General features: G+C 35.5%; 1 protein-coding gene across 2 annotated transcripts in view; it reads right to left on the reverse strand.

Annotated features, from left to right (window-relative positions):
- Positions 1-22,787, reverse strand: part of Osi2 (DUF1676 domain-containing protein Osi2) — a 48,927-nt gene extending 26,140 nt beyond the window's left edge. Inside the window, exon 1 of one of the 2 annotated variants that reach the window (XM_067775231.1) lies at positions 22,566-22,787. The gene's annotated coding sequence lies outside the window, so the exon portion shown is untranslated. The remainder of the gene's footprint in view (positions 1-22,565) is intronic. The other variant, XM_067775239.1, reaches the window with a different exon arrangement.
- Between the last annotated feature and the right edge of the window lie 353 nt (positions 22,788-23,140).

Consider the following 23,140-nt stretch of genomic DNA (forward strand, 5'->3'; position numbering starts at 1 on the left):
AGTTATTTTGCATAAAAAATTTTCGACAAACCAGTTATGATGCCACCAAGCACTTGGTTGGCATTAGAGTATGCGGTAATTTGAGTTTTTTTTTTTTCAAAAGTCGGTTTTAGAAATATTTGGCAAATTTGGAAGCAAAAAATATTTTTGAAAAGTTCAACCTTAACTAAAATGAATTTTAATGAGTTTATCATAAATACGTGCGAACCTGTCCTTCTTTTGTTATTTACCTCTTCCATGTCCTTAGGTGCACATGATTTTATTGCTTCGATCGCTTTCACTTTTGTGGTGAGAGGGTCTAGTACATGAATCTCCACAGTAACTTTAAGACTTAGAATGCAAGTGACCGGCCAATTGCTTTGTAAGTAGTAATTAGCTTTACCCTAAGTGCCGCCAGCTTGGACCAATTAGAAAAGTGTAGCAACTTAATGTACACCTCTTTTTATAAAATGTTCGTATTCAAATTTAAGCATAAGTGCATCAATATACGGAGATTTATTTGAGCATGGCAAGAATTTACTTTCATTTTTCAACCACTCTTCACATACCTAAATACATACATACATACATTTGCTCATCAGTGGATGCTCTTGGTTTGAGCTTAGGGTTTCATTTTTCACGACTGTCTCAACGGCATTCATTTTTTGTTAGCATGACCATTATTTTTCTTCTGCACGCTTCTGAATTTTGTATCGGATTCGTGGTAGTGAAATGGTAAATTATGCATTTGAATTTATAAACCTACATACATGCATAGATGCTTACATTTTTTTTTGCTATAAGCAAACAAAAACAAAACAGTTTTTTTCACTCAACGCTTTCCTAAGCCATTGAACTTAAAGCATTTGTTTTTGCCACTTCAAGCTTGATTAAGCTGCGCGGAGATTTATTCGGGAAAAGCCGGTTTAGACATATTAACATACATTCGCACTGAGGGATGCTATATTTGGACATTTATAAAATCATTATTTATTTTTGCTTTCACATGCTTCTACACTCAAAAAGAAACAAAAAAGCTTCCTAAAAACGAATAAAATATTTAGTTATAAAACTGTGGAAAATTGCTACATATATGATGTTTCGCCGTGGATATCCTTCCCTAAATCTATACAAATAATATTCTTAAAAATCTAAACTAATTTTTTTCTTCGCTACAGCTGTATTTTTCGTAAAAATGAAGAAAATGTATAAAAAAATAAAGAAATTTAATTGATGTATATTGGAACGATTTTCCGTCATCCCTTGTCAAACTTGGTTTTGAGACAAACCGGTTTCGTCGTTGTGCCATCGTCAGTGTCGATTTTCGTTCTGATCTGTTGTTGTCGTTTGTCCTGTATTTATAGTTCGTAGGTATATGAGCAGGTATTGTCAAATTGAATGTTCCCCAGCAAACATCAATAAAACAGTTAGGGTTCTTCACATACAGGAAAAGGGCCGACGTCTCAACGTACTCGAAAACATGGAAATCTACAAACAGAAAACATTCGACGATAGAATAATAAACGAACAGATAAACGCAATTTCTGACACAATATTTGAGCCTTTAAAACTTGTTTACAGGAAACAACTTAATCACACTGGTACAGCAGACAAACACACAACAACAAATAAACACAAAACAATTAACACACCAAAACAAAAAACCGACAAAGAAGGTCAAACGACTAAAATCACAGATTTCTACCTACCCCAGTCAGCCACACAAATCGATTAGTAAACCACCCTCGGTTCTAAATGAACAAACAGCACATACAAATAACTAAATATACACAGGCATCAATTTGACAATACCTGCTCATATACCTACGAACTATAAATACAGGACAAACGACAACAACAGATCAGAACGAAAATCGACACTGACGATGGCACAACGCCGAAACCGGTTTGTCTCAAAACCAAATTTGACAAGGGATGACGGAAAATCGTTCCAATATACATCATTTATCCACCCTGTCGGAAAATCAACCAAACAAGATAAGTCAAAATTTAATTGAGTTACGATCACATTTCTAGTCGAGTTGCTCAACTCTACATTCCAGGAATGGGTTAAAAGGTGAGTAGAATGAACTGACTGAGTCCGTGGTGTTGTGAGTTAGTGTGAGGTGAGTAACGCAGTAAAAGTAACCCCCTCATAATCTATATATATAAAAATGAGTAGGAGGGGGTGGTAGTGAAAGTGGAAGGTGAAAGGAGGAAGAGGGAGAGCGAGATAAATGTAATAAGATATGGAGAAAAATAAGAAGAATAAGTAAGGAAGGCTAAGTTCGGGTGTAACCGAACATTACATACTCAGCTGAGAGCTTTGGAGACAAAATAAGGGAAAATCACCATTTAGCAAAATGAACCTAGGGTAACCCTGGAATGTGGTTTTATGACATGGGTTTTAAATGGAAGGTATTAAAGAGTATTTTAAAAGGGAGTGCGCCATAGTTCTATAGGTGGACGCCATTTCGGCATATCGCTATAAAGGTGGACAAGAGGTCACTCTGGAATGTGTTTGTATGATATGGGTATCAAATTAAAGGTATTAATGAGGATTTTAAAAGGGAGTAGTCCTTAGTTGTATATGTGAAGGCGATGAAAATGTGGACCAGGATGACCCAGAAGATATCTGTCGGGTACCGCCTATTTTTTTTATATATGTAATATCACGAACAGTATTCCGGCAAAGATTCCAAGAACTTTTTCATTTTCTTCTACTTAATATGGTAGATGTCACACCCATTTTACAAAGTTTTTTCTAAAGTTATATTTTGCGTCAATAAACCAATCCATTTATCATGTTTCATCTCTTTTTTCATATTTGGTATAGAATTATGGAATTTTTTTATTTTTCGTAATTTTCGATATCGGAAAAGTGGGCGTGGTCATACTCGGATTTCGGCCATTTTTTATACCAAGATAAAGTGAGTTCAGATAAGTACGTGAACTAAGTTTAGCTAAGACATATCGATTTTTGCGCAAGTTATCGTGTTAACCGCCGAGAGGAAGGACAGACGGTCGACTGTGTATAAAATCTGGCCGTGGCTTCAACCGATTTCGCCCATTTTCACAGAAAACAGTTATCGTCAGAGAATCTAAGCCCCTACCAAATTTCACTAGGATTGGTAAATTTTTGTTCGACTTATGGCATTAAAAGTATTCTAGACGAATTAAATGAAAAGGGTGGAGCCACGCCCATTTTTAAATTTTCTTTCATTTTTGTATTTTGTTGCACCATATCATTACTGGAGTTGAATGTTGACTTAATTTACTTATATGCTGTAAAGATATTAAATATTTTGTTAAAATTTGACTTTAAAAAATTTGTTTTTTAAAGTGGGTGTGTTCGTCATCCGATTTCGCTAAGTTTTATTTAGCACACATATGGTAATAGGAGTAACGTGCCTGCCAAATTTCATCATGTTATCTTCAACGGCTGCCAAATTACAGCTTGCAAAACTTTTAAATTACCTTCTTTTAAAAATGGGCGGTGCCACGCCCATTGTCCAAAATTTTACTAATTTTCTATTTTGCATCATAAGGTCAACGCATCTACCATTTTCATCGCTTTATCCGTCTTTGGTAATGAATTATCGCACATTTTCGGTTTTTCGAAATTTTCGATATCGAAAAAGTGGGCGTGGTTGTAATCCGATTTCGTTAATTTTAAATAGCGATCTGAGATGAGCGTCCAGGAATCTACATACCAAATTTCATCAATATACCTCAAAATTTACTCAAGTTATCGTGTTTACGGACGGATGGACGGACGTGGCTATATGAATTTCTTTTTACGGATTACCGTTATGCGAACAAAGTTAATATACTCTGTGAGCTCAGCTGAGTATAAAAATACAATATAGAATAAGATAGAGAGTAAAAACTGGAGAGGGAGTGGTAGAGGTAGTTGAAGTGTATGTGAAATCGGGAGAGGGAATGGGAGTTGTATTGTGAACGGGACTGGTGGTGGGAGTGAGAGTGGAAGTGGAAGTAGCAGTGGGTGTGGGAGTGGGAGTAGGAGTGAGAGTTGGAGTAAGGAAAAGCGGTTTGGGGGTGGGAAGGAAATAAATGGAATAAGGTATGAAGAAAAATGGTAGATAAAGTAGAAAATATTGGGATAGAGATTAAAAACGAGAAGCGAGTATAGTTGATAATACAACTATATATTTTTAAAATTTTATTCATTTCATTTGAAAATTTATAAATACACTGACACTAAAATTTTCGTTTTGAAATAATATGCAAAAATAAAGTAATTCAAAAAATAATTTACAAAAATAAGGTATATTTAAATAAAGTAGATAACTTCACATTTACTCCCCCTCCAGTGAAATGAAAAAAAAATATTTTTGAATATTAATTTACAGTATATATTAAGTACTGTAATAATTTTGTGTTATAGTTTGAAGATCATTTGAATTATGTGTTAATTGCGTTAAAAGTTTATGTTAGTATTGATGTAAGTACCCAATCTTTTGATGATTTGATGTACTTGATAGCTTATTTTTAGTTGTTGTTATTGTTTACTTATTGTATTAATATTTTATTTATATTAATATTTGGTTGTGTTATTGCTATGTTGTTTGTGAAATATTGTCATTTATCATGTTGTGATTGAAGAATCTAGAATTAGGTTGAGTAATAGTAGATGGCAACTTTGTGTGCACAATTACTCAAAAATTAAAAACTTGTATTATGCATAATGTATGTCCAAGTTGTTGATAAGGAAGGAAAATTTGATTCCGTTATTCTTTTGAGATTGATATGAAATTGTCATATGATTTTAATTTCAAGATGAAAGAATTGATATATGTCAATAAAAATTATTTTAAGAAATCTTTTGAGATTTTTTAAAATTGATTATTGATTGAGGTGGGTTAAATATGAATTTACTTGTATTGTGAAGTTTATATGTCTGTTGTTGCAAAATTTCCCATTTCTATAAATGATAAATATATACTTTTCATATAACATAATTAATATAAATAATAAACTAATTATTGTATAAAATGTTGAAAATATATTAAATATATAAACATTAATTGAATTTAATAGTAATTTTAGTTTAGTTTAATTAAAACAAATCAATTTTAAAGTTAATAAATTATTTGAATTGTTTAAACAATGAAAATATTGTTGCAAATTAAACCTTTAAAAAGTAAATTATTTAATTTGAAAACAAAAAAAAAAATATAATCTGAAAAAATGAATGAATATAAATAAATAAACAATGTTTAACACTTGCTGCGAACTCCAAATTTTTAAAAATTGATTGTTGTAAATGTCTCAACAAAAATTTGATTTTTGTTAATAATAATATTGTATTGTATGATGCTCCAAATTCTTTTTGTAATTAAAGAAATGTTGATTGTTTGTAAGTTGATGATTTTAAAATAGCCCAAATGTTACTGGTAAATTTTTCATCAAGTATTCTCTCGGCGTTTAAAGTTTTGTTTAAATTGGTTATAATAATTTTCATGAAAAGTACAATGACACAATTTCTTGATTTAATTAGCATTTCTATATTTTATATTTAGTCTTATTTGGCAATTTATATAGAGATTTTGTTGTACTATCGGATTTATTTTAAATTGTTGGATAAATAAATTGTCTTTTGATTTTTTGCTAAAATTTTCACTATTTTAATTTGGTAGTATGAATTCCGTTTAAAGTTTATACGTTTGAATAATTATAATTTCATTATAAATTTTGTTCTATTTTAATTGTTTGCTTTTAAAAAGATTACTAATCACGTACATTATAAAACGTTCTAAATTTTATTAATTAATTCAATTCGGTAAAATATTGTATTTTTAAATAGCCTCCTTACAATTGTTAATTATAATTATTTTTGATAAAATTACTGCTTGCTCATCTTTAAAATTTTGATCGAAGATATTTCTTTAAATAAGTGTTTGTGTATTTTCTTCTTTTTGATTCGCAATGGCTTAAGATAAGTTTATTGTAGTTGATGGTCCGATGGGCAGGATCGCCATTATATAGTTGATAATACAACTAAGTAAATAAAGTAATTCAAAAAATAATTTACAAAAATAAAGTATATTTAAATAAAGTAGATAACTCCACAGAGAGAATCCATTTTGAAACATAGGTAAACCATATTTCTGGGAAACCATAGTCTACCGGGTACGCTAGTTTTAGTATATTTCGCACATTTCAATGAAATGTGTAAGCTGTAATTTAATTAATACTCCGATATTGCCCTCCCCAATTTCGTTGTTTAAAGTATTCTCTAACTTTAAGCTTTAGAAGATCAGCGGTTTATATACAGCCATTAATTGTATCTGCAAAAAATACTGTCGCTGATATAGTAAAATGGTTGAAATAGCGAAACGAAAGCGTACGGACGAGTGAAACCCTCAAAATGAATTTAAATATAAAGTTTAATACTATAATAATATAATAATTTATATTCTCATTTGAAAAAAAAAATTTGGAAAAAGTGCACCAAAGCACGTCAACAACTATTATTGCGAAGGCTTTGACCTCGATTTCGAACCCACAATCTAGCAATGTTAGCGAGTCTACAGAAAACAAAAGTTAATGTTGGTCTAGGAATTAGTAAACTCTTAAGATCGAGTTAAATGTTAAAAAGAACCTAGGGTAACCCTGGAATGTGTTTGTATGGCATGTGTATCAAATGGAAGTGGGCCATATTTCTATAGATGGACGCCATTTAGGGATATCGCCATAAAGGTGGACCAGGCCTGACTCTAGAATTTGTTTGTATGATGTGGGTATCAAATGAAAGGCGTTAATGAGTATTTTAAAAGGGCGTGGGCCTAAGTTCTATATTTGGACGCCTTTTCGAGATATCGCCATAAAGGTGGACCAGGGGTGACTCTAGAATTTGCTTGTACTATATGTGTATCAAATGAAAGGTGATAATGAGTATTTTAAAAGGGGGTGGGCCTTAGTTCTATAGGTGGACGCCTTTTCGGAATATCGTTATAAAAGTGGACCAGGGTTGACTCTAGAATGCTTTTGTACAATATGGGTATCAAACGAAAGGTGTTTATAAGTGTTTTAAAAGGGAGTGGGCCTTAGTTCTATAGGTGGACGCCTTTTCGGGATATCGCCATAAACGTGGACCAGGGGTGACTCTAGAATGCGTTTGTACAATATGGGTATCAAATGAAAGGTGTTAATGAGTATTTTAAAAGGGCGTGGGCCTTAGTTCTATAGGTGGACGCCTTTTCGTGATATCGCCATAAAGGTGCGCCAGGGGTGACTCTAGAATTTTTTTGTACGATATGGGTATCAAATTAAAGGTATTAATGAGGGTTTTAAAAGGGAGTGGCCCTTAGTTGTATATGTGAAGGCGTTTTCGAGATATCGACCAAAATGTGGACCAGGGTGATCCAAAACACCATCTGTCGGGTACCGCTAATTTATTTATATATGTAATACCACGAACAGTATTCCTTCCAAGATTCCAAGGGCTTTTGATTTCGCCCTGCAAAACTTTTTCATTTTCTTCTACTTAATATGGTAGGTGTCACACCCATTTTACCAAGTTTTTTTCTAAAGTTATATTTTGCGTCAATAGACCAATACCATTACCATGTTTCATCCCTTTTTTCGTATTTGGTATATAATTATGGCATTTTTTTCATTTTTCGTAATTTTCGATATCGAAAAAGTGGGCGTGGTCATAGTCGGATATCGGCCATTTTTTACACCAATACAAAGTGAGTTCAGATAAGTACGTGAACTGAGCTTAGTAAAGATATATCGATTTTTGTTCAAGTTATCGTGTTAACGGCCGAGCGGAAGGACAGACGGTCGACCGTGTATAAAAACTGGGCGTGGCTTCAACCGATTTCCCCCTTTTTCACAGAAAACAGTTATCGTCCTAGAATCTAAGCCTCTACCAAATTTCACAAAGATTGGTAAATTTTTGTTCGACTTATGGCATTAAAAGTATCCTAGACAAATTAAATATAAAAGGGCGGAGCCACGCCCATTTTGAAATTTTCTTTTATTTTTGTATTTTGTTGCAACATATCATTACTGGAGTTGAATGTTGACATAATTTACTTATATACTGTAAAGATATTAACTTTTCTTTTAAAATTTGAATTTAAAAATTTTTTTTTTAAAAAGTGGGCGTGGTCGTTCTCCGATTTTGCTAATTTTTATTAAGCAGACATATAGTAATAAGAGTAACGTTCCTACCAAATTTCATCATGATATCTTCAACGACTGCCAAATTACAGTGTGCAAAACTTTTAAATTACCTTCTTTTAAAAGTGGGCGGTGCCACGCCCGTTGTCCAAAATTTTACTAATTTTCTATTCTGCGTCATAAGTTCAACTCACCTGCCAAGCTTCATCGCTTAATCCGTATTTGGTAATGAATTATCGCACTTTTTCGATTTTTCGAAATTTTCGATATCGAAAAAGTGGGCGTGCTTATTGTCCGATATCGTTCATTTTAAATGGCGATCTGAGATGAGTGCCCAGGAACCTACATACTAAATTTCATCAAGATACCTCAAAACTTACTCAAGTTATCGTGTTAAGGGACAGACGGACGGACGGACATGGCTCAATCGAATTTTTTTTCGATACTGATGATTTTGATATATGGAAGTCTAAATCTATCTCGATTCCTTTATACCTGTACAACCAACCGTTATCCAATCAAAGTTAATATACTCTGTGAGCTCTGCTCAACTGAGTATAAAAAGGATATGGGTACAACTTTGCGTATGAGTAACATTTTTATCAGCGTGTACTAGTACACAAGGTTTATCAATTTGATTGAATAACGGTTGTACGTAATGGCATAAAGGAATCGATATGGATATATGCAGACTAGACTACCTTATATCAAACCTATAAGGATCTAAAAAGATTTTGATTGAGACATGTATGGCATTGCAAACGAGCGGAACCGAACGATAACCACGCCCATTTTTTCGAAATCGAAAATTTCGAAATCTATATACAAAATGCGTTTATTCAGTACCAAATATCGATGAGGCTTGATTTGTGTTTTGAATTTATGACAAAAAATTTGAACTTAGTAACATTTCGGAAAACAGGCGGGGCACCGCTCATATTTAGTAGACGATAATTTCTAGTTTTTGCAAGCCGTAAATCAAAAACCATTGAAGATATCATGCTGAAATTTGGCGTCGAGATTTTACTTCCTGTTACAATACAAAATTGGAATTTGAAAAATGGAAAAAATGGAAAAATTCTTTATCAAAGATCGATAAGTTTGTAAATCCGTCAAACGAAAATCATGCTCTTCAAGTCACTTATCCTACCCGTCCTGCTATATGATGCAGAAGCATGGACCATGAGAAAATCAGATGGTACGGCTCTGTGAGTGTTCGAAAGAAAAGTTCTTCGAAAGCTTCGCGGACCTTTTCGCGTTAGCGACGGCGAGTACCGAAGAAGGCTTACTGATGAGCTGTCTGCGCTGTTCGCAGACATCAATATAGTCCAGCGAATTAAAACGCAGCGCCTACGATGGCTAAGCATTATTATATTATAAAAGAAGATGATCCGGCTAAAAAAGCATTTTTGGAAACCACCTATGGAAGCAGAAGAAGAGGTCGAAAACGTCTCCAATTCCCTTGGTGTGACCAACTGGCGTCAGTCAACCCATCGTAGAAGCGACTGGCGCGTCCTGTTGAACGGCTATAACCGTTTGAACGGTTGAGCGCCAATGAAATATGTAAGTATTTAATTATATGTACAAATATTAAACATCTGTGCGGCGTATAATAAACTTATTTTGATATTTATGATGTGGTGCAGCAAAATACGACGGTTAAACACATTTTGAAAGCGGTCTTGGCTCCGCCCTATTTTTAGGTAATCCTTCAATAATACTAATACTTGTTGTCTTTGCTAGAAAACAGTGACCTCCTCATTCGGAACTTTTAACAATTTGTTTTCGTAGTATGTAAGCTATCGTACTAATAAGAATACATCTACCAGCTCGAAACCATCGTTTCGTAAATACAATTCAAATACACCCACGTACGTAACATTTTGATTTGGTTAAGACCAATTAACAGTTCCGGTCAAATATTTTAGCCAAACTCAATGCTATGTACACAGCGCCTGAATGTATGCTTCGTCGCGCAACACAATTTGGCTATTTACGAAATTGTTTAAATATATGCCTTCCAAAAATGAATACATCAATGAATATGAAAATTGTAGTTCACATTTAGGCGTGCACAAACGATGTTAAATTCGCTACTCGTATTATTTCGCATGCGCATGCATCAACGCGGCTATACAATTTTTGTTATGCACCTCTTTTGTAATTTTAATATGACTGCAGTTTTGTGTGTTTTAATCATTTGTGCATGTATTGTAGGCACGTTGATATTTATTTACGAAAGTTATGAATATCAAACTAGTTTTATGCATTTTGACTTCACAGGAATGTATCTGCAATACAGTTTAACATGAATAGATGAGAACTGTTAGGTTAGGTTGAACTGGTCGGTCCATGAAGAACTCACATAGACCACTTGCTGCTTTTAGATTTGATAGCTTTGTCACTTCTTATAGCTAGAGTCTTAGCTTAGTAAGCGCAAGGCAAGGGCACAAAACGTGACCGATCATTTCCTCCTCCAACCCGAACTTTTTACATCTGCTATCACTGACTAAGCCAAATTTAAAAGCATGTAACGCCAGACGGCAGTATCCAGCCAGAATACCTGTCATAAACCTGCAGGACCCACTTTTCAAAGATAAAAGTAACTTAGTTAGTCTAAGGTTTTAAGACCTTCACATGATCTTCAACACTTTGCAGCCGCGCGCTTGATTCCACGCCTATACTGCTTCATTGATAATGTGCAACTCTTGCCTTCTTTTAATCTCGGCCATTCGGATTGGGACGTTAACGCTACAAGCTTCCAGGTATGCGCCCTTTCTTGTTAGCTCATTTGCTTTTTTATTTCCGTTTATTCGTATATATCCAAGGGCCCAATAAATATGTGTATTTCTTTCTATCGCCATTCTTTCCAGGGATTGCGCGTTTTAAGATGTTGTGCTATGCGAGATTATTGCCTTATTTGCTGCTTGGCTATCAATGTAATCATTAACGCGGCTGCAGTTTAAGCTATTTACTCCAGTGCTTCTACCGTTTTAGTCACGGCTACTACTTCCGCTTTAATACCGTTACATTGATCTTCAGGTATAAGGATTTGTTTATTTCCCCATCTGCGCAGTATTGTATACACGTGCGCTCATTGTGGCCAAACAAAAACGCAGGACGGGAAGTAGGTAATCTGTTTGCCTAATAATTGACGACGCGTAAGCTGTAGCATTCTTTAACATGCATAAAGTACCGTCGAGACCTTCTTCAATCTCTCCTCCAGTCCTCTTTTCCATGACAACATATTGTCTAGAATGATTTATAGATATTTGGTGCAAAGTTTATCCTGCAGGGTCACACCCCCTACCTTTGGCCTGGAACAATTCGGTACCTTATACCTGCCAGTAAACAAGACCGTATCCGTCTTCTCCGCGTTGAGATTCAACATGGATTAAGGTGTTCAGTTACGTATATTCCAAAGCGCCCGATCAACCAAAGAGCTAATTGTTGGAAGCCGCTATCCATTTATGACAACTAAAACGTCTTCCGCGTACGCCGCAAGTTTAATGAGTACCACATCAAACCGCCTGAACATTTGATTGAAAACCAGAGTCCACAGCAGAGCGGGCAATACCCCGCCCTGCGGCGTTCCTCTGTTCATGGTTTTTGTGGCCCCATACAGCCCACTGCTAAGTAATCTTCATGCAAGTAGGCAGCCACTAATCCAACTGGCTAGAGGTTGCAGTGCCGCGTCTACCGACTTGCCTGTGTTGTGCGTCTGTTGTGTTTTGAAGAGCAGTTTTTCAGCCATTTTCAACTTTATGCACACATAAATCAGCCTCTCTAATTAGGCTCTGCGGTCTTAATACGACTAATCTTCCCGTCTTTGGTAAGAAAACGACGCGAGAAGTTCTGCAAGAGTTTTGTCCCCAGATATAGTCATATGCACCCGTCGCATTTTTTTGTCAAGCCATCCCACAATCGCTCTACTTGACAATTGTAGCATGGCAGGGAATATTCCGTCTGATCTCAAGATATAAACTTAGAAAAAGTCTTCACCACCCATTCGATCTTGATATCAGTCACCCCTTTACTCATCCTTGCAGGCTTTGCTTACTCAACTGAAACATTTTTTTAGCTATCCTCTAAAAAAACTCAACTCCTTGCTTCACCATGGCGACTTCGTTTTTCCTCTGAACCTTCGTAGGGGACAAGCTCTGTTATACGCAGTAATAACCATCTTTGTTAGGAAGTAGTTAGATTAGGCAATTTCTTAGGTTCGTCCCAGTTTTGTTTCTAAATGCTCGTGGAATTTGGTCCAGTCTGTTAACCTAAGATTTCTAAAGGCTCCTCCCTTCACTATCCATTTAAGGGGGGAGCTAAAGCTGAGATATGCGTAGTCTGAGAAGGATAGCCTATCAAAGACTCTACTATTATGCCTTGATATATTACTTTCAGAGCTCAATGTAAAAGCAATGTCAAAGTCAACACATTTATTTGGCACTGTCTCATCAATTATTTTAACATACCCACAAATATTGCAAACATAACCAAAAATTTGCAGTATTATAAATAGGTATGGACATTAGACTGTACCAAAAAAAGTATTTCAAAAGTCCGCCTCTAAGTTTGAAGGTTATGATGAGTGGGTGTCGATAAACTTAATTTAATTTTTGCCAGTACTAGATTGAATTATTTGGCATGTGTTTTTAAATTTATTATGTCATAAGTGTTGTCTCTAGATCAACTGATCCTAATGTAATTTTGAGCTCTGAAATCGTTGTAATATGATTTTCTTTTCACAGGACTATATTAACACGAGTGCATCAGAGGTTTACGCCGATCACTTTATCGGCGGCGGCGGCGTAGGCTCTATTATATACCGGCGACGGCGGCGGGACCGAGGCGCCAACAAAATGATCGGCGTAAACCTTTAAATTGAATTGATGGACTAGAGAGTATCACATTGTCCACAACTAATAAATATGGAAACATACTACTGACGTCAATGGTATGTCTGACGATCTACAGATGAGAATATGGGAGGCTTGCAACGCGAAAATTTAAAAAAATAATATTTGGAAAGGTGTTGTTTATATGTATTTAAGTGAATATACGTTCGGTCATTTCGGAAAGATCCGGGGTTTTAGCCTCAAAATCTAGCGGATCGTTCAAAAAATTTTTAAAGTAGCTCCTTGCGGAGGGAGGGAGGGAAAATATTTAAAATGCTCACACAGTTGTAGCGTAGTTTCACCGAAGCAGATGTTCTGGGCTAACTCTAATACTCGTCGTCGGCACGATTTATTTAAATCATTTATGGCTCTTTGCTGGTCATGTATAAAGGCGACTTAGGATTGCTATCAATTATCTACTAATAGTCAAGACTCTTGTGGCTGATTTTTGACGATTAGCATAAATGCTGGTTATTGTTGATCGCGCCAATGGGCACCTTCAGTTTTTTGTTTGCTGTTTCTAAGAGTTACAATCCCGATCATCAGTCGCTACAACGCATCCTGGCCCTTATACCATATGCCAGCACAGAACCTATAGGACTGCGATTTCGAACTCATATATTCGTCGACGTCACTTTACTAGACGCTGTAGCTCCGAAAACTTTGTGACGGAAGCTTTTGTCGTGCTATGCTACCGAGCTACACTAAAGAAACACCTTGAAATGTTAGGGAGTAACTATTCGGACAAGGATGCCGCCCTCGAAATCATAAAGAGCCTAAGTGTATATCGATGCGTAACTCATGGATGATGGTAGACATCTACATAATTTAAACTTTACAAGCACCACAAATTAAAGTTTTAAACTGTAGATCAAAATTTGCATACGTTTGTGTTCGAAGCATTGAATTCAATAGTCTTTGTTTCCGGTCTTATGATATAAGAGCTCATTATGGATGACCGCCCTCAGTTTTCAGACTAGTTCGACTATCCCCTACGTTGGGGTAGTAGAACACCCGGTTATTTGTTCAACTGTATTGGGAAAGCTTTTGCTTCACCACTTTGAGTGTTCTTGCGAAGGACAAAGCATAACCTGGCTAAAATATGTGCCTACGTGTTCACATTTGTAACAGGAGCCGTAACGTGTAGCTGATATTTAAACGCGGTTGTTAGGATATATCCAATGTGATTCACTCCAAGAGACTAGTTGGGGATATGTCCGCCAACTTTAGGAAATGTCAAACCGGGAGACTTGGGTGTAACTTGATGAAGTGCGAAAATGAAAATAAACATATCAGACGCTATTTTATAGTTTCACAAATAAACATCAGATGTTTGAATATAATGGCAAGTGATTTTTCGAACCCTTCTTATACGTACATGTGTATATCTTCAATTTAAGTATGAGCTGAGAATCATTTTAAAGGAGTATTTAAACCCCGGGAGCCTAGTAAAGAATTTTGCATCACTGATTTCGCTTATTCTTTCAGCCAATCGGGATATAAAATTCGGCACCTTTTTGGGATAACTTGCTTTGTTAACAAATTGAGGACAATTTGAAAATATGTTCGACTTAGGACACTTTATTTCAATTCATTGTACTCTATTAATTTTGTGGAAAAATTATGCGATGTGAGTGTTTAAATTTTGTATATAATTTTTTTTTTAAGTGTTCTGTTAAGTGTTTGTATTGATGCAAAATCCGTGTTAAGCTGGCACTGAAAGCGCCTGTTTTCTCAAATAACTTCTGAACGGTTAGAAAGTGTTAAATTTCACAATTGGAGTTTTCTAACTGGCAGTGATGCGCATCCGTTGATACCCTTTCCACCATATAAATGGCCTAGACAGTCTTAAAAGAGTATAAATATAGTAACGCGCCGAACGCCGCCGCCGCCGCACAGTGGACCGAAATTGAAAAGTTGGGACTTAGAACTTTAAATTACACTTTTGTATTCTGTGATCTTTTTCCATAATTTATTGTTATATAAAATTTTTTCGTAAAATGTAATTTAAAAAAGTTATGACACTTTTAGTAACCGGGTTTCATATCGAAATACCCTAACGAGCATATGTGTACATCTAGGTATTTTTTCCAAGTTCCAGCAATTTTGGCTTCACTGAAATAATTTTTACTATTTCTCAATAAAAATATGTATCAAGGTCTAAACCATAAGCTTTCAATTTTATTTTAAAAATGTGTGCAAAATTCGTGAAAGCTCTACGAAATTTTTTCAAATTTGTGCAAGAAAACAAATATAATATCACTCCAGAAATGAGTGCGATTCAATTCGAAATCGACAATTTAACGGAAACAAAATGTGAAAAAATTAAAATCAGTCACTCATTAGTACTAACCATGATTGATGGAAAAGCTTCATCAATTTTGAGTGATACATCCACGCAACGTTTTGACATATGCAAGGCTACCCCAAAAGAGATGAATGACCTCGCTTTAATTTTTAACATAGGCGTGGATACACTCACCCACACACTCACTTTTAAAATATTCATTAACACCTTTCATTTGATACCCATATCGTACAAACAAATTCTAGAGTCACCCCTGGTCCACCTTTATGGCGATATCTCGAAAAGGCGTCAACCTATAGAACTAAGGCCCACTCCCCCTTAAAATACTCTTTAATAACTTCCAATTGATACACATGTCATACAAACATATTCCAGGGATACCCTAGGTTCATTTTCCTACATGGTGATTTTCCCTTATTTTGTCTCCAAAGCTCTCAGCTGAGTATGTAATGCTCGGTTACACTCGAACTTAGCCTTCCTTACTTGTTTACTTTTAATTACTCTTTTGGTACTAACAAACAGCCTGGAATAGCTAAATTTTTGATTTGAAACTTTTTTGGACTGTTAAATATAATTTCAATATAAAAAAATTAAATGCATAATATGAATTATTCTATCTATATATATAGAAATGAATTGCTGTTCGTTAGTCTCGCTAAAACTCGAGAACGGCTGAACGGATTTATCTTATCTTGGTCTTGAATTATTCGTGGAGGTCTAGGGAAGGTATAAAAGGTGAGAAAAATTCTAATACTTGCCGGGAAAATACTCAAAACAGCATATTTCCTCGAGATATAGGCCAAAACGTGGACCCGGGTACCCCTAGAGTGTGTTTATAGAATATGGATATCATATGAAAGCTGTTGATGAGTGCTTTAGTAGAGGGTAATTTTCATACCCCTGGGTGACAAGGGTCCCGAGATATAGGCCAAAACGTGGACCCGGGTACCAATAGGGTGTGTTTATAGAATATGGATATCAAATAAAAGCTGTTGGTGAGTGCTTTAGTAGAGGGTAATTTTCATACCCCTGGTGACTAGGGTCCCGAGATATAGGCCAAAACGTGGACCCGGGTACCCCTAGAATATGCATATCAAATGAAAGCTCTTGATGAGTGCTTTAGTAGAGGGTAATTTTCATACCCCTGGGTGACTCGGGTCTCGAGATATAGGCCAAAACGTCGACCTGGGTACCCCTAGAATGTGTGTATAGAATATGGCTATCAGATGAAAGCTGTTGACGAGTGCTTTAGTAGGGGGTAATTTTCATACCCCTGGGTGACTAGGGTCTCGAGCTATAGGCCAAAAAGTGGACCCGGGTACCCCTAGAATCTGTTTATAGAATATTGATATCAGATTAAAGCTGTTGATGAGTGCTTTAGTAGAGGGTAATTCTCATACCCCTGGGTAACTAGGGTCTCGAAATATAGGCCAAAACGTGAACCCCGGTACCCCTAGAATGTGTTTATAGAATGTGGATATATAAATCAAAAAACAAAAAACAAAAAAAAAAAAAAAACGCGAACCTTTTCGTACCATGAAACCGAGTATATTGCATAGTTTATAATCCTAACTATATAAATAAATTTATCAAGTTTTAAGGAAATGTGAGGAAAATGAGTCAAGGGTAAAAATGTGATTTTTCCCATACATACATTTTTTTTATTTGCTATAACTTTTTTGTTTAAGACTTTATGAAAAAATACTCATATATAAAAACGTCATGTAATGAGACTTAAAATCGATCCCCATCAAAGTTTTTCTATTATTAACTAATATTTTTTTAATTTCCCTAAGTCCACTGAAAGCCAAATCCAGTCCACTGTGCGCCGCGCCGTAATTTTTGAAATTCGGCGGCGGCGGCGTTTATCGGCGGCGTATATCTCTAGAGTGCATGAAAGGGACTGCAAAGGGCATTATAAGAACTCAAGGCAGAAATAATGACTTATTAGTTTGAAAAATCGAATGTTAAAAAGCCTAGTTACAACAAACATCCAATTTCGTTTGTATTTGCAAGGATCAAAGAACAACATAAGCTTCAAATTTAGGAAAAAAATTTTGCAGGCTTTTATTTACCCAGTCTAATGTTCATCATACCACGCGTTGCGCATCGCATTTCAAATTAAAAAGTGCATATCAATGGTTGATTAAAAATCAATATTCCAAATGGCATTAATGACGGTCATTCCTTCTAATAAGTACATACATATGCATGTACATATATTTATAAAAATAAATTTACAAAGTCAATTTGCATTTCCTTGCACATAATTTGCCGCTTCCATTGCCCAATTCAATAAATAACGAAAAGGCAAAGTAATTAGTTCGAAGCGAAGTTCACAATGAACTGTTTTGTGTTGCTTTAACCAATGTATGAATGTATTTGAATGTTTTAATGATTTCCTTTTCATTGCCAATAGCAACGGTGTCGTATTTTGTATTGCAGCAATAACGAATTGTTTTTGTTGGATTTCGTTTACATCATTATCATTTATGTTTCTCATCACTCACGTTTTATCTCCTTCATTCGTTGCCAAATAACCCTTTTGCGCAATTTCATGGATTAAACTTATGAAAATATTAACGCAATATTATTTTTCCTTTTTTTTTTTCTTGGTGGTCTTGTGATGTTAAATGCAAAAGATAACAAAATTTAATGGAAACTTTTTATACTCAGCTGAGCAGAGCTCACAGAGTATATTAATTTTGTTCGCATAACGGTACCCTGTCACGGCATAAACTTATCGAGATAGATATAGACTTTTATATATCAAAATGATTTGGGCGAAAAAAATATTCATTTAGCCATGTCCGTCCGTCCGCCCCACGGTGGGGAATTTGATCAATCTAGCTGGCCAAAAGTCGATTTTTCTAAATATTACAATTTTTTTTTTAATATAATCCCTGGCGTTCATAGATATCCACTAAATAGTATACATACCCCAAAACCCATCTGCAACGTCAAAGGAGCTATTAAATATAAATTTTTTTAAAAACTTTGCAAACAAAAAGGTTTATCTTTTATTCATGGCATATCAGTAATTTTTTGGCAATATATAAGCTTGTGTTTGTTTCAAAGCTTAATAACAAAAACGGCTGCGCTTACCCGCGATTTTTTGAGTGGTGATCAATTTTGTAAGAGACTGATACCCCGTTTTTGGCAAAAGGTGGCAACCTTGTAAAAACATCCTCAGTGGCAACACCTAGGTGAAAAGTCATAAAATGTAATACGATATCGATGTATGAAATTTGATTCAAATCGGTTAAGCCGTTTCCGAGATGGTAGTGGTGAGGTGGCAACCCTAAGTGCTACCCTACTTAAAAGTATCAATAGAAATGCGGAGTAAAATACCATAACCGCGCCCACTTTTTCGATATCGAAAATTTCGAAAAACCCAAAAAGTGCGATAATTCATTACCAAAGACGGATAAAGCGATAAAACTTGGTAGGTGAGTTGAACTTATGACGCAGAACAGAAAATGAGTAAAATTTTGGACAATGGGCGTGGCACCGTGCACTTTTAAAAGAAGGTAATTTAAAAGTTTTGCAAACTGTAATTTGGCAGTCGTTGAAGATATCATGATGAAATTTGGCAGAGGCGTTACTCCTATTACTATTTGTGTGCTAAATAAAAATTAGCAAAATCGGATGAAGAACACGCCCACTTTAAAAAAAAAAATTTAAAGTCAAATTTTAACAAAAAATTTGATATTTTTACTGTATATAAGTAAATTATGCCAACATTCAACTCCAGTAATGATATGGTGCAACAAAATACAAAAATAAAAGAAATTTTTAAAATGGGCGTGGCTCAGCCCTTTTTCATTTAATTCTTCTAGAATACATTTAATGCCATAAGTCGAACAAACATTTACCAATCCTTATGAAATTTGGTAGAGGCATAGATTCTATGACGGTAACTGTTTTCTGTGAAAATGGGCGAAATCGGTTGAAGCCACGCCCAGTTTTTATACACAGTCGACCGCCTGTCCTTTCGCTTGGCCGTTAACATGATAACTTCAGCAAAAATCGATATATCTTTACTAAAATTAGTTCACGTACTTATCTGAACTCACTTTATCTTGGTAATAAAAATGGGCGAAATCCGACTATGACCACGCCCACTTTTTCGATATCGAAAATTTCGAAAAATGAAAAAATTCCATAATTCTATACCAAATACGAAATAAGGGATGAAAAATGGTGATGGATTGGTTTTTTGACGCAAAATATAACTGTAGACAAAACTATGTAAAATGGGTATGATAGCTACCATATTTAGTAGAAGAAAATGAAAAACTTCTGCAGGGCGAAATCAAAAGCCCTTGAAATTATGTCAGCAGTACTGTGCGTGGTATAAAATATATAAATAAATTAGCGGTACCCGACAGATGATGTTCTGGGTTACTCTGGTCCACATTTTGGTTGATACCTCGAAAACGCCCTCACATATACAAGTTAGGGCTACTCCCTTTTAAAATACTCATTAACACCTTTCATTTGATACCCATATCCTACAAACACATTATTGAGTGACCCCTGGGCCACCCTTATGGCGATATCTCGAAAAGGCGTCCACCTATATAACTAATGCCTAATCCCTTTTAAAATACTCATTAACACCTTTCATTTGATACCCATATCGTACAAACACATTATAGAGTCACCCCTGGTCCACCTTTATGGCGATATCTCGAAAAGGCGTCCACCTATAGAACTAAGGCTCACTCCCTTTTAAAATACCCATTAACACCTTTCATTTGATACCCATATCGTACAAACACATTCTAGACTCACCCCTGGTCCACCTTTATGGCGATATCCAAAAATGGCGTCCACCTATAGAACTATGGCCCACTCCCTTTTAAAATACTCTTTATTACCTTGCATTTGATACCAATTTCATAAAAACACATTCCAGGGTTGCCCTAGGTTCATTTTCCTACATGGTAATTTTCTCTTATTTTGTCTCCAAAGCTCTCAGCTGAGTATGTAATGCTCGGTTACACCCGAACTTAACCTTCCTTACTTGTTAGGTTTGTATTGTGCAATATCACTAAGGTGACCAAACTTGAATTGACGTAAAAAAATGTTGTCCCCGTATTTCTAAATCTATACGATAGTCATACAAATATAAAAATGTGTGATTAGGGTTAAGTGGCAGCCCTTCTCTAATATTATCTTAACTAAAACTACATGAAAAGTCTTACTGCAGGTCAAACTAAAAGGAAGCTCTGTGTGCTGGACAGATTGCACATTAGAAGCGGCTTTAACACTGCGACCTGCATGCAGATAATGACAGCTTTGTAGGGCTTCGTAACATCTGCCTAGCTACTCATGATGGACGAAGAAAGCACAATAACACAGACGGCGTCCCTCAGGGTTCTGTTCTAAGGCAACGCTGTGGAATGCGATGTATACGGTGTGCTCGACCTTCCCGGAGGCACGGAAATTGAAGGCTATGCAGATCGTACTGTCGTCGTAGCAGTGGCAACAAAAATGGATCTACTTCAAGCATTATGTAATAACGCCTTAGGAAGAAAAAAGAAATGGCTGACGAATATAGGGCTTGAGATGGCTAGCAATAAGACAAAAGTAGTTTTGGTGAGCTCAAAGCGAACTTTGGATGAGTTAGTCCTAGCCAAATGTGACTTTCAAATAAATCCAAGCCTTTCTTAAAATATTTAGGAGTAAACATTGGCTCAAGACTTACATTAAAGGAGCACTTGAGGTTCATGGGAAAGAAAGTTTCTAAAGTTAGTGGAACCCTTATTCGAATAATTCCCAATATCGATGGCGCATACGGATCTACACTCTCTATTGTCCAATGTAAGCTTGATACTGTTATATACAGCATCAGTGTGGCAGGTGCTTATCCAACGGCGTCCGAGGAATATATCCTTTTTTTATCACGGAAAATTCCAGCTGACCTGCTGTCAAGTAAAATGGCCAATCTGTAGGACATGAGAATCGGGCGACCATCAGAAGATGCCAAGAAAAGCGCAAGGTCACATGCAATAGTTGGGTGGTAAGAATCGTGGAGACGGCACTGGACCTTGACGTTAGTTCGGAATATAGAGCAATGGTATGAGCAGAAGTACAGTAAACTAAACTACCACCTAACGCCAGATATTGAGTGGGCACGACAGTTTGAAACAGTATTAGCATAAGCGTGGGATAGAGAAGGCACTCTGTATACAGCGTTGTTAGAGAGGAGCATTTAATAAGAAATTTAGTTCACCTAATGTACAGACACATAGATAGTTGGACTGCTGTGAGCAAAATGGCTTATCTACATAGTTAAAACGCGACTTATGCACGCCGAAAACACAAGTAGAGAGGTCGAGTCGTCTTCGAGGCAGGAGCGTTTTAAGCCTAAATTTGTATTTATTTTAATCTTATTTTTTACATTAATATAGATTTGTAATAACAAATCAAGTTGAAAAAATATTTTTTTTGAAATTTGGCTGGGATCATGGGAACTACTTTCTTAAAGATAGGAAAACTTAGGTTTAATTTTCTGAACAAAGGGAAACTGTTGCTCTAAAGTTAAGAATATTCAGTAAAAATTTCAGCTTTTAAATCAAATTAACTCTTCTTTCTGATAAAATATCTAATTTCATTGTTTATTTCGACAACGAACAACTATCATTATTATGTAAATTGATAAACTACTTTTAAACAGAAACTTACGCTCACGGCGCTCACTACTTTGTTCTTATGACAATTATACCACAGAAAGTTCTGTAATATTAACAGTTTATTAACAGTGTTAAGTTAACAGAACAGTGGTTTACTTATGATAAACACTTTTTCGTGGTTTTACTGTTACAGTAACAGTGAATTCAGATTCAACGATTTTTGCGAAGCTTTCTGGAATGGATACAAATCGACAGATTTTTCGGTTGAGTTTATCCGTAATTCGATTGATTTTACCAGCTTTTTTTTTTCAGTGAAAGCACACGCTAATTGCAATATAACAAATACACTTTTGCGAATTGCATAACCACAATTTCCAACGTTCACTTTCTTCACTATTATTAGTTTCGTTGCTCATACTCAATTTCGCTATTATTTGGCAAAGTACTATGTTTGTATGTTTAAAACAAACAAATAATATGCATACTAGCCACTCAAAAAATAGACCACACAATTTTCACAGCACACAGTAAAAAAAAAAAAAAAAAAAATATTATCAAAATCTTTCGAAATACCGCTAAGTTGCTCACCTTTTGTTGCGGCTTGTAAATGTTTAGGTGTTTTCAAAATGTCCTTTCGACGTTTGTACTCGCCTACCACTACTTCTTTACACGGCTGCCTTTAGAAATGAACTGCGCCAACGACTATCAGTCAAAATCAATTTATAGAAAACCTAAAAACTTAATGGATCACCATGCGAACAAGGCAGTCAGTGTATCAAAGTAATGAAGCTGAGCTTGTGAAGTTGGTAAAACCGAAAACGAAGAATTTATGCACATAAACACACAAGACACAACAGAAAGAAGGAAATGTGCAAAAACTTAAAAAAATTAAAAGAAGTGAGGGCGCAAAATCAAAGTAAGTCAAAAAAGCTGACCCAGTGAAGCAAAGCAAAAATTCAAAAAAAAAAAAAACAACAAAGATAATCGAAATATACGAAAAATATGTAATATGTCAGTAAGGTTCACATAAAAACAAACATCTTATACCCTTATGTGAGTCTCAATAATAATGAATGTTTGTGAAAAGATTCAGGTGATATGGATTCGAGTAAGGCTGGCCTTAGCCTTGCTTAATTCTTCCTTGAAGTAATTTTGCTCTATCT

The sequence above is a fragment of the Eurosta solidaginis genome, chromosome 1, assembly GCF_040869045.1.
Source record: "Eurosta solidaginis isolate ZX-2024a chromosome 1, ASM4086904v1, whole genome shotgun sequence".
NCBI lineage: Eukaryota > Metazoa > Arthropoda > Insecta > Diptera > Tephritidae > Eurosta > Eurosta solidaginis.